The 15,109-nt window shown below is 36.7% G+C and overlaps 1 long non-coding RNA gene across 1 annotated transcript in view; it reads left to right on the forward strand.

Annotated features, from left to right (window-relative positions):
- Nucleotides 1-5,563: 5,563 nt before the first annotated feature.
- LOC125326391 overlaps nt 5,564-15,109 on the forward strand; it is a 40,853-nt gene continuing 31,307 nt past the window's right edge. Inside the window, exon 1 of the long non-coding RNA XR_007203796.1 lies at nt 5,564-5,679. This is a non-coding gene — a long non-coding RNA (uncharacterized LOC125326391). The remainder of the gene's footprint in view (nt 5,680-15,109) is intronic.

Here is a 15,109-nt window from a genome sequence, read left to right on the forward strand (position 1 = left end):
TCCCAAGCCACTCTCATGTTTGTTACTCCGGTCTAGAATGGGGTCTGGCCAGAGGGTCTGAATTTCCATCACTGTGACAAGCCACAGAAACACTGACAGAAAAAGCAGCCAGAAAACTAGACAGTAGGGAAAGAGGCACTTGGTTTTGTTGGTCCATTGAAAATATGAAATTACCTCAGAGGAGGAAGAAATGAGGTGGGAGAATAAAAGTGGTTTAGAATGAACCTTTGGTTCTTCTGTTTTAGGAACTGAAAATTAATTACACGGAATTATTATTATAATTATTATAGGGAAATTCTTCCTTGAACAAATTACCTTTATTTTTTCATCTTCCACTGGATTCTCCTGAGTAAATATGATAGGAAAGCCATTTTACAAGCAGGTTTTTCTACTTTCTCATTGACTTTCTAGAAATACAACAGAGAAAATTGAGGTCCAATTTGTAAAAATAGTGAGTCTGCATGAGTGCATCTGAATTCCAAGCTAGACCTGACGAAAAAAGAGAGAAAACAATTCTGGTACACTGCAACACCAAGAGCCAGTGTCTCAAAGTCTGGATAAGCACATGAATGAATATTGTTACCTCACATTCACCTCCCTTTCTTTGCAATGACAGGTCAATATTTGTGATAGAGCTGGATGCAGTATGGGTAGGACTATGAGGAAATAAATCATTCAGAATACATATCAGATCAAGAATAACATCCACAAAAACAATGCCTAGAGCTACTCACTCAACAGTGACACTAAGACTAATATGGCTTTGCTGTAAAGTGGGTATCATCTATCCTACAGCCTCTGGAACACACAGGTTAAGTAAATAGCACATATCATACTGTATGGCTGCAGGAGAGCTGAAGTAAAGTTATACAGATTTTCAACAGCTATGGAAACTTTTGCATCAAGACAGGGCCTCAACTTCCTTGGCATATAAAATTTGTGTAAATACTTCCTGGTGAGTAGGTTGGCACAGTAGGCTTTTAAGGTCCTGCAGAGTGAGAATGCATGAAGACATAGATCCTGATGAGCTCAATTATCTTCTCCCTGTGACTTCTACATAGGTTAGAGTTGTGGGTATCTATGTCAATAAAAGCATGATCTCCTGCTGTTTATGGACAGATCTCATAATTACTTGTGATTTTAGTATGATTTCAGTGTCAGGCATTTTTTCCTTCCATTAAAATTAAATACATCATTCATTAAGAAATGCTCTATTGCTTGCTGAACTAGGTCTCTTCACCTGACTGTGTTTTGTCTAGGATTACTTGCTTGCAATGGAGTGTGTCAATATGATCCCCCAGAGTACAAGTGCTTACTTCCTTTTTAGGAACAGTACAGACGATACGAGCATTCATTCTCCTGGATGCTCATCAGTCAGGTGAAGTGGAGAGTTGAGATGCAGGCTCTTAATTCACATAAATATCCTGGAGTTCCCACTTGAGTTAGCTAGCTGGCTAGATGCAATAAAAATTAAGAGTACAAATGCTATGCATACTTCAGCTGGCAGCCACCTGCTTTACTGCAGAAAACAGGATAATCCTTTTGTCTGATGAAAGTCCTTCACCACTTTCCCACAGTTCCTTTTGTGCTCCACAGAAGCCAACAAGTTCTCCTGCAATCTTCTGGAGATAAAAAAATAAATAGAGAGCCTCACTATATAGAGGAAAAAAGCTGCAGTCTGCCCCACCAAAGTTATAGCTCCCCACCAGGCTTTTTGAGTCCCAGTGGAAGGGAGGACATACACACAGCTACATGGGTGAACCTGCTGCCCAATATCTAGAGCTAATCACCAAAGCTAACTTTGCAAGAAAGACTAAATTGGGATTTTTTTCCATTCATCTTCTTCAGGAATTGCTATTTCTAATCAAAGAATGCCTATAAAGTATAAAAAAATGGCTTCAACCCGCCTTTTGCCCTCACCAAATTCTGTAAAACCTGTCACTGAATGACATGCCACACAGATATGAAATTCTTTTTTTTAATATGTAGGCTAGGAGGAGAAGAAAGAAAGAAAGAATAGAGTTCACAGTAACAGAGCTCTAAGAGACTCTCAGAATTACTTTTTCTTCGTATTTTCAATACTCATTTCTTTTAAACATTAACCAGAGGTACAGAGTGTAAAACCAGCTGTGCTTATTTCTGTACTGCAAAGTTTGGTTAGATTTGAACTCTTTGTACTGAAACCTACTCATCTTTCAAACATATGTTATTCTTTATTTTTTTTTCAGAGTCTATGGTCTCACCCTAGCAAAATACCACTTGTGTGGATCAGTGGGGTTTGTTGCCTGGTAAGGACTCCTGTGTCTTTGTTACAGAGACGCCCAGCTGAGCTATTTATGCAAGCAAGGACTATTTGCAAGTAATTTTCAGGATGCAGCTGCACTGTGAAAAGTATTGTACAGTCTATAAAAATAGTGGGTATGCCTTGTAATCTTAAAGTCCTGGTATGTTTGCAAGGAAACTCCACTAATGTCCCTACATTGTTTCTTATGACCTCACAGAGGAGCAATGTACTTTCAGGAAGTCTATTCCCAGGGATTGCCAGGGTCTGACATTTTAATTATGGAAAGCAATTCATCTTATTTTCAATACTAACTTAAGGATGACTTAATCAAATGGCAAAAATGTACCTAATGAAGCTTAATTACATGACTAGAACAAATGAAAAAAGATATATTTGATAAAATGTAACTGAACTGTGAAAATCATCGTAATATAAGAATTATTCCATTATCTTTGAATCAATTTGGACATTTAAGATTGACCTCTTGGGGAAGGCAAGATTTTTCAGTGAAATGCAGGTTGGATGCTTAGTATCTCACCTTTTAAAATGTTTTATTTCCATTCCGGGTTCTATTTTACCTTAGAGAATATTATATTAAATAACATTTTCATGAAACTATGAAGTTATATTTTGTGTTTTAGAGTTCCAAGACAAACCAACTGACTTTTAAAGATCTTTCTCCCCTATTTGGCTGAAGTTTTGGGGTTATATTGTTTAAAAATCCTGTATTTTCCTGAGCAGAAATTATGGCTAGGACATTAAACAACAATACATGCATAACCTATAGATCATTATTCCAATATATTCCAAAAGCACCTTTTATGATGAAAAAAAAATCACTTTGCTTCCACTTATAGTGTTACTAAAAGCTAATAAAATTTTGTGTGCAAAGGGGTTTGCATAATGATCTGTGCACTATGCTGACTACACGGGTGTGGTATCAGAACACTGAACTCTTCCAGAATAAAGCTGAGAACCAGTAAAAATCAAATTTAAAAACTTTGACTATTTACTTGTTTACTTACAGGATTAAAGAAAAAAAGTAAGGCAATTTTACATATTCACCAGGAAAGAAGGTATAACTTACTCTGTTGGCTTTCAGCACAGAGAGGTGTGTTTGCTACATAGGCTGTCAAAGATATTACCAGATCTGGGGCAGGGCTGCTCCTGGCTGCAGAATATCAAGGGTGCCTTGTTTATAGGAGAACTACATCAGTTTATGTTGTGTCAGCATCTGATGTGCATGCAGATCTCACAGACTTCATTTCAGCAGCTACACCTCCCAAGAAGTTCTATTCTTGGGCTGAGAAATTTGTATATGGTGTTAGAGAGAGAGAGACAGAGGGCAAAGGAGAGATAAAATAATACCAGAATGAAATGGGCTGTGTATAAAGCTCTGAGAAGCTAAGCACATCTCTAAATTGAAGATAGAGGGTTCTTCAAATGCTGAGCTGCTTCTGTAATGCCCAAACTCATCTTGCTCAACTTTACATGTCTGCAGTAGGAGAAGGTGCACAAAAGAGGCAGCGCTGAAGATCCTTCCTCCATGTTGAGCTAGGTGAGAACATATACTGATTTCCTCCTTGACAGCCCTACTGCACTGTTTCAGTTTCACTTGGAGCTCTCTTCCCAAAGGTGGTATGGTGGTCCCACCTTAGCATCTGCTTTATCAGCAGCATTGGCATGTGAACAGCCCTTCACCATATTCTCATAGTCATCAGATAACCACAGCCCTGCCCTGGCTTGATGCTCTACCCTCTAATAGAGAAAATCTCATCCTCCTCCTGCTCTGTAGTACCTAGCTAAACAAACCCCTGGCCCTTTCTGGAATTAAAAATCTGCATCTCAGATGCATACAAAATGCATCAAAATTTGATGCATTATAAAATCTGCATCTCTAGCACAGGTCATCTTAAAATAAAATAGTATTAATAACAAAACACACAGTAAAAAAGAGGGGTTCCAAAAATCAGGTGGCTCTATAATGAGAGAAATATGTTAGGAGGAAATTCTCAACTGTGAGGGTGGTGAAGCACTGGAGCTGGTTGCCCAGAGAAGTTGTGGATGCCCCACCCCTGGGAATGCTCAAGGCCAGGCTGGATGGGGCTTGGAGCAATCTGCCTATGACAGAGAGTTTGGAATGAGATGATCTTTAAGGTCCCTTTCAACTCAAACCATTCTGTGACTCTATTATTCTAAGAATTTGTGCTTTAGATATCTTTACATGTGTTTGTATTTTCCAATTACTATTACCAGTAGCAATCAATGATTTACAGAGGGTTCCTTGGATAAGACTATATAGTAATACACTTATTTAAATATCATTTTCAAATTACTGGATAGATATGTGTGACAATATTTTTGTTAAGCACTAATTTTGTAGAGATTCCTTACCAAAGCACCAACAGTCCCTTTTTAGTCATTTGTCATCAGCTTGACATTTGACTATGAGTTTTATCACAACACAGTGTATTATAAGAAGGTAGCCAACACTGTGTAGCTAGTAATCAAAAAGAAGAGCTTGTGCATCATAGTTGTCCTAGCTGAGATTCAATTATTCTTTATGTATTTTGGCCAATGTAATGCTTCTACAGCTTCCAGCTTCAGAGATGTTTCACGGAGAACTGCATATCTAATGCTTCTAAATAGAAAACTAAAACAAAATGGGGCAGATTGTTGTCAAGACAGATATTGGGACTGTCCAGAACAGCAAAAGAAATAATTGTATGAAATTATAACAGTTATAATTACTATCATTCCTTATGAAAAATAAGGAGACTCTAGTTAAGTACATATTTCACAGTACATCACAAACAAATAGCACTGTATGTAGCTCTGTCAAATTGAACCAAAACAGGGCAAATATGTGTACTTCAGCAACTTTCAAGGGTTAAAATATCATGACACATTATATATATACATTTATACCAAAGGCCAGAGGGATGGTAGTCCCATTTCTTAAACGCTATGGCATTTTATGGAACTTCTGCCTCTTTATGGTTCTGTGACTTCCCTCATTCAGGAAGGCCGGCATAAAAAAAGGTCAAAATAAATGTCAGCCCAAGCAATTATGAAAGAGAGAACTTGGACATGACCCTGAGATTAGAAATGGTGACCTGTCACAGTAACAGGGGAAAACCTGCCATGATGCCTTTATGTCAAATACAAACTACCATGGCAGTCTTAAAATGTGCTCTCATTTATTTGCATTTTAATCTCTTTCACCTCTAATATTGGGCTTTCCTTCTCATCTTCTCTCTTCTGCTATACGCAGATGGCTCAGATGGCAGAAGATAGGCAGAGAGTTTAGAATATCCACATCTCTTGCAAAGAAAGATCTTGGGAAGATGGATCAAAAACTTATTTGCCTGGACATGAGGACCACAAATAACACAGTAAGCAAATTGTGGTCTGACTCTGAACACTGCAAGAAATATTCTAGGGTCCTTGAAGGTCAATGGTATCTTGATCTCAGGTACAAAACATCCTCAAAAACTTTGTAAATAGGAATGGAAGAAGAACCTGAACAGAATCGGATTTGGAAGTGAAATTTTCCTTTTTTTTTTTCATATTTAAGGTTTAATCATAGTAACATAGCAACATGTCTTGCTGGTTTTTTTAATTTGCAATGTAGATATTTAAGTTTGGTTTTGAACATTATTTGAATTAACTATGTCATCTTTGGACTCAATTCTTTACATAGAGGAGCATTTTCTCTGCAGTACATCTTTCATTTTACAGTTGACCATCTGTGGAAAGACTATTGTGGAAGATATAAAGTTCATTTTCACTGGTAAAACATGAGGCCACGCTAACAGAACACAGGGCTGAAGTGTTTAACTGGGCCAAGAATCAGAGATATAGCATCAGCATGGCAAATTCTCATTAGAGAGTAGGTTTTCTGCTTGCCACTCTTTAGCCAAAAGAGAGGCCATGTTCTCAGACGTCATCAGCCTGATACACAAAGTACCAATGCTTTCATAGTGTAGAGTTGTCCTTTTTCACCAGGGCAAAAGATTTGATTTCTTTACTATTCAGCAAATTAAAATGTTTAGTTACAGGGTTTATGGTGGTTGCACCTCAAAAGTTTCTTCTTTGCCTCCAGGTTATTTGTATGTCAATCTTTTTTTCCTATCTCAACAGCAGAAAAGTCCCATTTGACATTTGAACATGCTTTCTGTAAACAATCAATATTCACTATTCAGAAGGGCAGACATTTCTTTATAACTTTTTTACATTCTGGAAATTAATACAGTAATGTTCATATTGTGTTGCTAAGTCTGATTTCCTAACAATTACATTATCACCAAAGCTATGAACAAGTAAGATTAGATCTGCCCCCTCCTCCCTTGCTGGGACAAGTTCGTTGTTATTCCAAAAGGTGTGGCTTGGTTATAGAAGTCCTGTTTGCTGAAAAACAAATGTCTGGAGATTGGACATCCTAGGAGTGGTATTCTTGACAAACATTGCCCTCCTTGGTCTCAACCACAGATGTATGTGACTGCCTGCGAACAGTATAACCTTTTTGCCCAACTCCAGAAGAGCTGCTATGCCAGGAATAGGAAGTAGAGGAAAAGGTGTAACAAACTTGAAAATATGAGCTAAGTCTAATGAAGTGTTAGGGACAAACCTTAAGAGAAAAGTTATATATGTTACATAAATTTCTGGTTGGTCTTCTGCCATTTTCCTGTGTTCTCTAACTTTTACTAGGGTAAGGCTTAGAATTACTGTTGAAGGTAAAGGGCCTTCTTGCTGCATTACACTGTTGGCAGGGTGTCAGTCGTCTTTTTCTCTCTATTTATCTACTGCTCACAAGTGTTCATGTATGAAAACACACTACCATATGAATATATGCTATATGAATAATAGGACAGATCCTGCCCCTGTTATTAAAGGAAAGAAAAGGTGTTGCTTAAAAAAAAAATTAACTTTGTCTTTTATTTTTTTTCTACTGCTACCTTTCCCAGATCCTGAAATGTTGACCAATGCACATTTCTATACAGCTCCCTGTATCTGTATCAAAATAGCTGCTCAGCTGCACATAGACTTCATAAATATAAAGTTACTTCCTGTTTGTACCTGCTATACTTTTGACTGCAACATGTCACTGAAATGTTGCCTAGGAAATATCTGTCTGATCCCAGTTTGGGACAAAATTTTCTTACATTTGCTATCATGTAAAAACACAGAAACAAATATTTCCATCAGTAACATTTGAACCTCCATTTGGTAGTGTGGATATTGCACATGGAATGTAACTGAGATTCAGAACTTATGTGTTGTACTCTTTTCTTCGTCCAGAATTTAAGGTTAAGAAAATATAAGATCAGAGGATATGTAGAGACCATCTCAAAATTGCTGCGCTTATGAAGTGCTTCTAAGCTTTGACAGGAACCTCTAGTATGCAGTGTATAAACATAGGCATCCTTCCAGTTGCATTGTGAGTCTGAATATACATTCAGAACATTCACTGTGATTTTTATCTGATCATCAGTGGATCACACAATAGGGAAACCAGAAATACACTGCATCCTTCCAAACCTGCTGTGAACAAAGTACAACTTGAAAATATCTATGTGACTGCAGGGTTAAGGACTGGAGCACAATTTGTATAAAAGTGAATTGATGCCATAATCTACCATTTTGATCATTTTATTTTGCAACTAATGCTCTTTCAAAATATGTAATTTTTCCACAACTTATGTAAAGAGATGGCACTTAAAAGCTCTTGTAAGGTTCCACTACTTTGAGTTCTATCCCTTACTGTTACTACTGGGAACAGGATTGAAAAAGAAATGCATATGCATGCAATTTAGGACTCTCTGATATAGAATAATTGCGAAGTGGGTAAAAAAACAGTGTGTTGGCAATTGGTGGTTTTAAATTGGCAAAATTGATCTCACAGTTTCAGGGGTGTATCTGTATAAAATAACGGAGGTATAACTTCTTCTTTTACTCTTAAAAGTTGTGATTGTTTTTAAGAAATCAGACAAGCGGGTGCAATTTTTTTCTTGAAAGCTATATCTTATTTTGATCACTCATCTTAACAGCCTTTTTAAAAGTAAGCCTTCTACCTAAATATGCAAGTTAACTGTTGTTTCAGGATGAGATTCACACATGCTGATATGAAACCCATTTTTACAAAGTATGTATTTGTTTTATCAGATGGGGAGCAGAAAGAAATAACGAGTATAGTACTCCTATATTCATAAGGTCTGAAATTAAATATAATATGGTTCTTAACAACCAAATTTTTGCAACCAGCATAACTTTTCAGTTATAGTCTTTATGAAACAACAGAAACTCTTGTGAAGTAACAAAAAAATTACAGTATGGAGAGAAACAGCAAAATATTTTTCATGTGCAAGGTGTGTAGTAATAACTCAATAGAATATTTTATTTCCCAGTGCTGGTAAATATGAATTCAAAGAGCAATACCGTAACAGTAGTAATAGGTGGTGAGGTAGCGCTCCAAAGCAGCCTAGCTGAAATACTTAACATTAGGTTTTGATAGCCAGTGGTCAAGACTAAGACCACAGCAGAAAAACTCATTCATTCCTCTATTACTGGATTTTTAATGCTTATTGTCATCTCCATGACGAAAAGAATGACAAGGCTGTATGTTGTTCTAAAGATCTGGTCACTGGAGTTTTCCTGTTACAACTCAACCATGGACCTAGTACCAACCTCTCACTGTGATAGTGCAAGCAAAATCAAAATTCTTTCTTTATTGCATTCTATTAAGTGTCACTCAACTCCAAGCCTGTCAGAAGCTCTGTGGTGGATATGGGAGCTGCAGCTGCACCCGACAGCTTCAATGGACGTTGGTGAAAACTAGGGGAGAAGAGAGGGACTATTGCATTAATATTCAGTGCTATGTTCAGTTCTCTCAGCTGGCCCCACATGTTCATGGAAAATTGGAGAGAAGCTAGTCCAATAACCAATGGAGGGAAGAATGAGATTAGAGAGTCTACGGAGAGCCTGTTAAGATGATAAGGGAAAGAGTTTATCTGGAAGTATAGGAGTGGCTGGTCACATATATGGATAGAAAAAGAGCTTTGGGAAGGCATTGAGAGAGACAATCAGGTACTGATTCTCTGCCTGAAACTTCTGAGTACTGTCACAGTGAGAGGACACTGTGAGAAAATGCCTCTTTCTGTAGCACAGCACTCAACCAGGCAGGAAAAAAAAAAAGGCAGACTTGTTCTCAAAGTAGCTGAAATAATTTTGACTTCAAACTGTGTTCTGGCAAGTACCAATTATATCTGTCTTTAAAACCACAAAATTTAAGTCTACCAAGAATAGACCTTTTCATGAGTTATATTAACAGCATTCTGTTTAAAGAATGAGACGTTGCTCACTACACTGCAGTACTTCATGGGCCAGAAAGCATACAATATTGTATTTACACTTGAGTTGTGATTAAATGCATGATGCCCATCAAAGTTTCTACCGCCTATGTATTTAAAATTTAAAAATGCATGACTTTTTTTCCTTAGTGAATGCTGAAACATATGAAGCATGATGAAGTTTCAGCATTGGATATGGGAAAGACATTGTTCATCAGACAGAGTAAATTGCCCAGAACTGTTGTCTAATGTGATTCTGATTAAAGAAATTTCCTTAAACTAAGTATTTTCTGGAAAAAAAAGAGCAACAAACTGATATCCACATCTTGCTGTCTCACTTTCATTCATATCTAGAGCATCAATATCCATTTCTAGATAAGATTAAGTAAAAGTTTTAAATTGAAAACTCATCATTGCAGCGTAAAAACTCTCCTTTTTCTGATACTATAAAACACATGCCAAATAGCCTGTTTTCCAGCAAGTAAAAACTTCCCTGGAGGTGTAACAACAGGTATGATTTTACATACAGTGAAGTAAGTAGGCGTCTTAGTAAGCCGGGAACCACATTTTTTTCAGATGAAAATCAGCAATGACATTGACACCTCCCACATACCTGGGGAATCTGTGAGCAATGGATTAAAATATAGCATAATTGGTTAGGTAATACAGTCCTCATCCTTCCTACTAATAGAACTGAATCATGTCAGATACAGGGTCTTGGGTTTGAACTATGGATCCAAATATTTTTCCAAAGACACTTTTGTTAGAAACCTCTATGTGTGGACATAAAGCTCACAAGGAAGAAGTCTGTACAATATGACACCAGTTTAAAGAACTCCAGATGAAACTGTCAGTTGTTTGTTTAGGTGGTTCTAATGAATTCTCACGCACATCAAGCCACTGAAACTGTCTATCGTTTGCTTAAAAAAAAAAAGTCAGAAAGAAGCAAAGTTAAAAAGTTACTGGTGGCCATTGTATGTCACAAATATGAATACAGTTGTGTGTTAGTGATGTTGGATGACACCACGCGACTTTCTTTAACTTCCTTCAACTAACAACAATCTTTGCCTGTGATAATGCCATTGACCTTGACCCTATTAGAAGGCTCACCTTTGGCTTATAGCACACAGTTCAACCTGCAATCAATTACACCCAAGCAAGCTGTCAGTAGCTGAGAGTGTTGCACAAATTGTTTATCCTAATGTTTATCTCATAAATATTCACAAAGGCTGAGATGGGGAATCACATGCAGTCAAAATAAACAGCTGGTCAGAGATTCTTAATAGAACAGCATTTTTTTTCTCTTTATAATTACTAGAAAATCTTACAGTTTTGTTGAACATATGACCAATGAAATCTATGGAGATATTTTCAATTACTTAGATTTGTGGTATGCTTTGAACAGTCATTTCTTCCTTTTCCCTTTTCTCTTTCTCCACTTCAGTCTCCCAAGGACAACAGTTATTCAAACCTAAGGATATCACTGATCGAAGAGGTCTTGTAGAATTACAAAAAAAATATGATGGAGCAAATGAGATTTTTCAGAACTGTTTTGAAATAAGAAAATGAAAAAAAAAAAATTAAATTAAAAAGAATAAAAAAGTAGATTGCTGATGTAATGAGCAGATTCAGTACAATGAGCAGATTGAAAGATGAGAAATTAGTAGATTGCTCTTCAATAAATCCAAATAACCACTGATTCACTCATTTGCTGAATGAATGAGAGCAAACTATTTCAGTGGTGAGAAGATGAGCAAAAATCTGCAAGACATATTAGAACATGCAGAGAAATGATCTCATTGCCTCCACCCAAAGGTAAAGCTAAGACTTGTATAGCATTTAGGAAAACTTCCTTGAGAGCATTGGGCATGACAGGGAAGTAGATGAAGTGGAATATTTCCTTTCAGACACAGATCTTCCTGCTGTGTTCTGCATCTTCCCTGTGGTTAAGAATGGATTCCCTCAGTGTGGGCTGCATTAGCTCTGTGCACAAACTGAGACACCATGGAAAGCCAGGAGGCTGCTGGCAGAGCTGCTGCAGCGTGTGGTACCAGTTCTCTGATTTGTGTACTGACTGTCTTCCCTCAGTCGACCCTAAGCAGTTAATTGTCTTTTTATTCAGCAGTCATTCCTGTCACTGTGCTCTACTGTTATACATCTTGGTGCTGGCAAATTAAATCAGAGTAGGGAACTGCTGCCAGAATTTTTTGTGAAGAGCATTGGCCAGAAATCGCCAGTGCCAGAAAGGCCAAAGGTACAGTTTAAACCTCCTGTAAACTTCAGCTGTGTGGTCTTGCATGGATCCAAATTCAGAATTTTCTTTGTGGTTGCTGACAACCCTTTGACCAAATTAACCTTTTATATTCATTCGTTATTCCAAATGTTGGCAATGCCCGCTGGACCTTCTTGGTCCTGTGTATGAAAATAAAAGCAGTTTTTGTGATCCAAAATTAAAAGTATTTGTAGGTATGTTTGATGGCAGTTATCCTAAAGAGTAAAGATCACCTTAGGTATTGTTTCTTACTTTACTTTTGTTTTGAGACTTGATGAAGCCTCTGGATTTAAGTCTGGTAATTAGAGAAGGTGTAGGTGGTATTTTGAAATATTTATGCAGTGCTCTTTAAAAAGTTAGATAAAAAATTAGATGACAGCTTGTTATATGAATATAAGCAGGCACTTTTTTTTTTATGACAGCACAGAAGCTTGATTAAAATCTCTTTATTAAACTAGTACAACTGAAAAAAAAGGCAGCATGTGCTTGTGTGAGAATGGTACAATTTATTACAAAGCAAAAACTTTGTCTAACATCACAACAAGAAATAGTAATTGTACATCAGCTAGGTGGATAATCCATTTAAAGTAAGAAATTGATTGAGCACCTGTGCAGTGCTTACATTGTGCATTTTTTTGGAAGGAAGGTGAGAGTCACATGAATGACTGTCAGTGAAGCAAACACAGGGTCCTGAGCAAACCCTTCATGTTTCCAGGAAGACATAGGTGCTCTTGCAGATACTGCAGACCATACTGGAGACTATGCTGAATGTGCACATATCATATTTATTTATGCACTTGAACAGGTTTTATAATTACTTAGGCCCTGATTCTTCCAGTATTTGTGTACTGCTTATCTTGAGAATGCGAGCAAGAAGTCCACCAAAAAAAAGGGTGTAGATGTTGTACCTGTGGCCATGCTGAAAAAAAGAATTCCTATACAAGCATATGACTTTCTGGCTACATTGAACCAGCTTTGAAAATCCCCTCTCATAGGGATAAACTTGGATTTGCAGAAGGCAAGAAAAGATTGACATCTGTAGCTGCACATAACAGCTTTTCTGGCATGATTAATGGAAAGAGGTCAGCTACGAATATGACATGATGAAAAAATCTAATCAGTATGAACACACATAGGCATAAAATACAGAAAAATAAAGAACTCCAGTTGAAGACTATGAGATCTATTAGAAATTGTACATAAATATTATACTGGTAAAAATCAAGCCTCTTGTCAGTTAACATTCATTTAATGTTTCACTGATGTCTTCACTTCTGGAATAAAACCTTTTATAAGTACTTGTGGAAAACATGCATACTTTCTAAATTTATTATAGTGTTTAGGAAAACAACAGGTAGATTTATACATAATACAAGTAACTACAGTGTCTGTTTAGTTAAGTTTGTGTTGCAACTAAGTATGTTCCCTTTTGTCCTCCAGAAGTTTGTAAACAGCTCCATCTTCAGGCATCATTCCTTCTGCTAAAAAAGAAAAATGCAACATAGCACAGTCGAAGCTTTCAGAGACCTGTTAGCATTTTGCAATTTACATTAACTTTTAGTACTTAAACCAATGCAATGGTCTCATATAACCACTTCTCAGATATATTAAGGTGAAAGAAAATCATTGGGATTGAACCAAGAGTCTAATGAATTCTGGTAGATCAATGGCAAAGTAGATGTATGACAGGAGTACATTTACCTATATCTAAATTAGACTGAAACTGCGTTGCCACCACTAGAATGCCCTTTTGTCAGCAGACAGATCCCAAAGTGCTCAAATCAAGTCAAATAAATTTTTTAAATGTGTATGTGACTAAACAAAAATGAATGAAATGAGAGAGGCAGCCCTCAGAAAATGTTAACATACAGGAGATGAAATATCTAAAAATCTTGGAGAGGGTACCTCTCCCAAAATCAGGCCTGCAGAGTGGCCTTTTTACAAACATTCAGTGTGAGAATGAAAGACAATTTCACATGCTTGCAGCAGTGTAAATGAGCTGTTCCTTGGATATTGAGGAGAGTGTAATTCTCTTGTCTGATGGGTGATTTTCTTCCCAATGGCAGTGCCTGAATAAGCCAGTGAAATGATTTGATTCTTTAATCTGAAAACACTTTGGAATACAGTTTGCCTCCAGAGCCTCCAAAAGGGATTTCTGTTTATTTAACAGGATATTTGGTAGTGTACAATATAATAATTTCTAGAATTATAAACTAAACTGAATATATTAGTCTGTCAAATATCAGCATGCTTGCCATTTTAAAATACAGTCTATTGTCTTCATAATTATTTTCTACTAATCCTGCTGATCTGATTTTATCATATCACTGTTATTCTAAAGTACTGTGTGGTTCCATATTAAATAGATGTATGTGATCTTCTTCTGTGTGTGTGTGTGTGTGTGTGTGTGCGCGTGTAGGTATACATGAAACATCCTTCTTTTCTATAAGTTGTCACTTTCTGCACCCATCAGACATAAGATAGGTAGCTGAGAACACAAAATATAGCACAAAAGATGAGTGTGTTCCTTCTCTGAAAGTGGAAATGTAAAAAGAAACCTTTTACTCCATTTCATAAAGGTTGTAATTTCACCACCTCTCTCCATACATAGCCTGTCCTATCAAATCATTGGGAATATTTCTAATTTGAAAATACGAACATGCTTGTATATCTTATGAAACAAATGTGCATTTCCCACACCCCAAGACACTGTATCTACTCTTTGTGCCAAAAGCTAAGGAAACTGCATGTTTGTAGGAAAGCAAACACTATGGAAGGTACTGGATGTGGACCCAACAATCTGTATGCAAATTTAATACATGCCTAGAGATGTCATTTCTAGTATGGTAAAATCCTGACTCCACTGAGGCCTGTAAATTTCCATTGATTTACATGGACCCTGGATTTCCTCTACATCATTTTCTTGCCATATTATAGAAACACTTAGCAAAACAATTGAATTTTAGAAAATGAAAGTACTTCTGTAACTATATTTATAGGATAACTGAGTATTTCTTTGAAAGGTTAGGTTTGTGCAATTTTTAAAAAAAAAAAAATTTCCTTCTATTTAGAGCCTACAGGACTTTTACCAAAGGTAATGACATTAGCTAATGATATTAGCTTTTATTAGAAAAAAAAATGGGATAATTATTGGAGTTTATGGACATGAAGTTAGAATATTAGAGTCTAGTAGAGTTACCTTAA

Source organism: Corvus hawaiiensis, chromosome 5 (assembly GCF_020740725.1).
Source record: "Corvus hawaiiensis isolate bCorHaw1 chromosome 5, bCorHaw1.pri.cur, whole genome shotgun sequence".
NCBI classification, from domain to species: domain Eukaryota; kingdom Metazoa; phylum Chordata; class Aves; order Passeriformes; family Corvidae; genus Corvus; species Corvus hawaiiensis.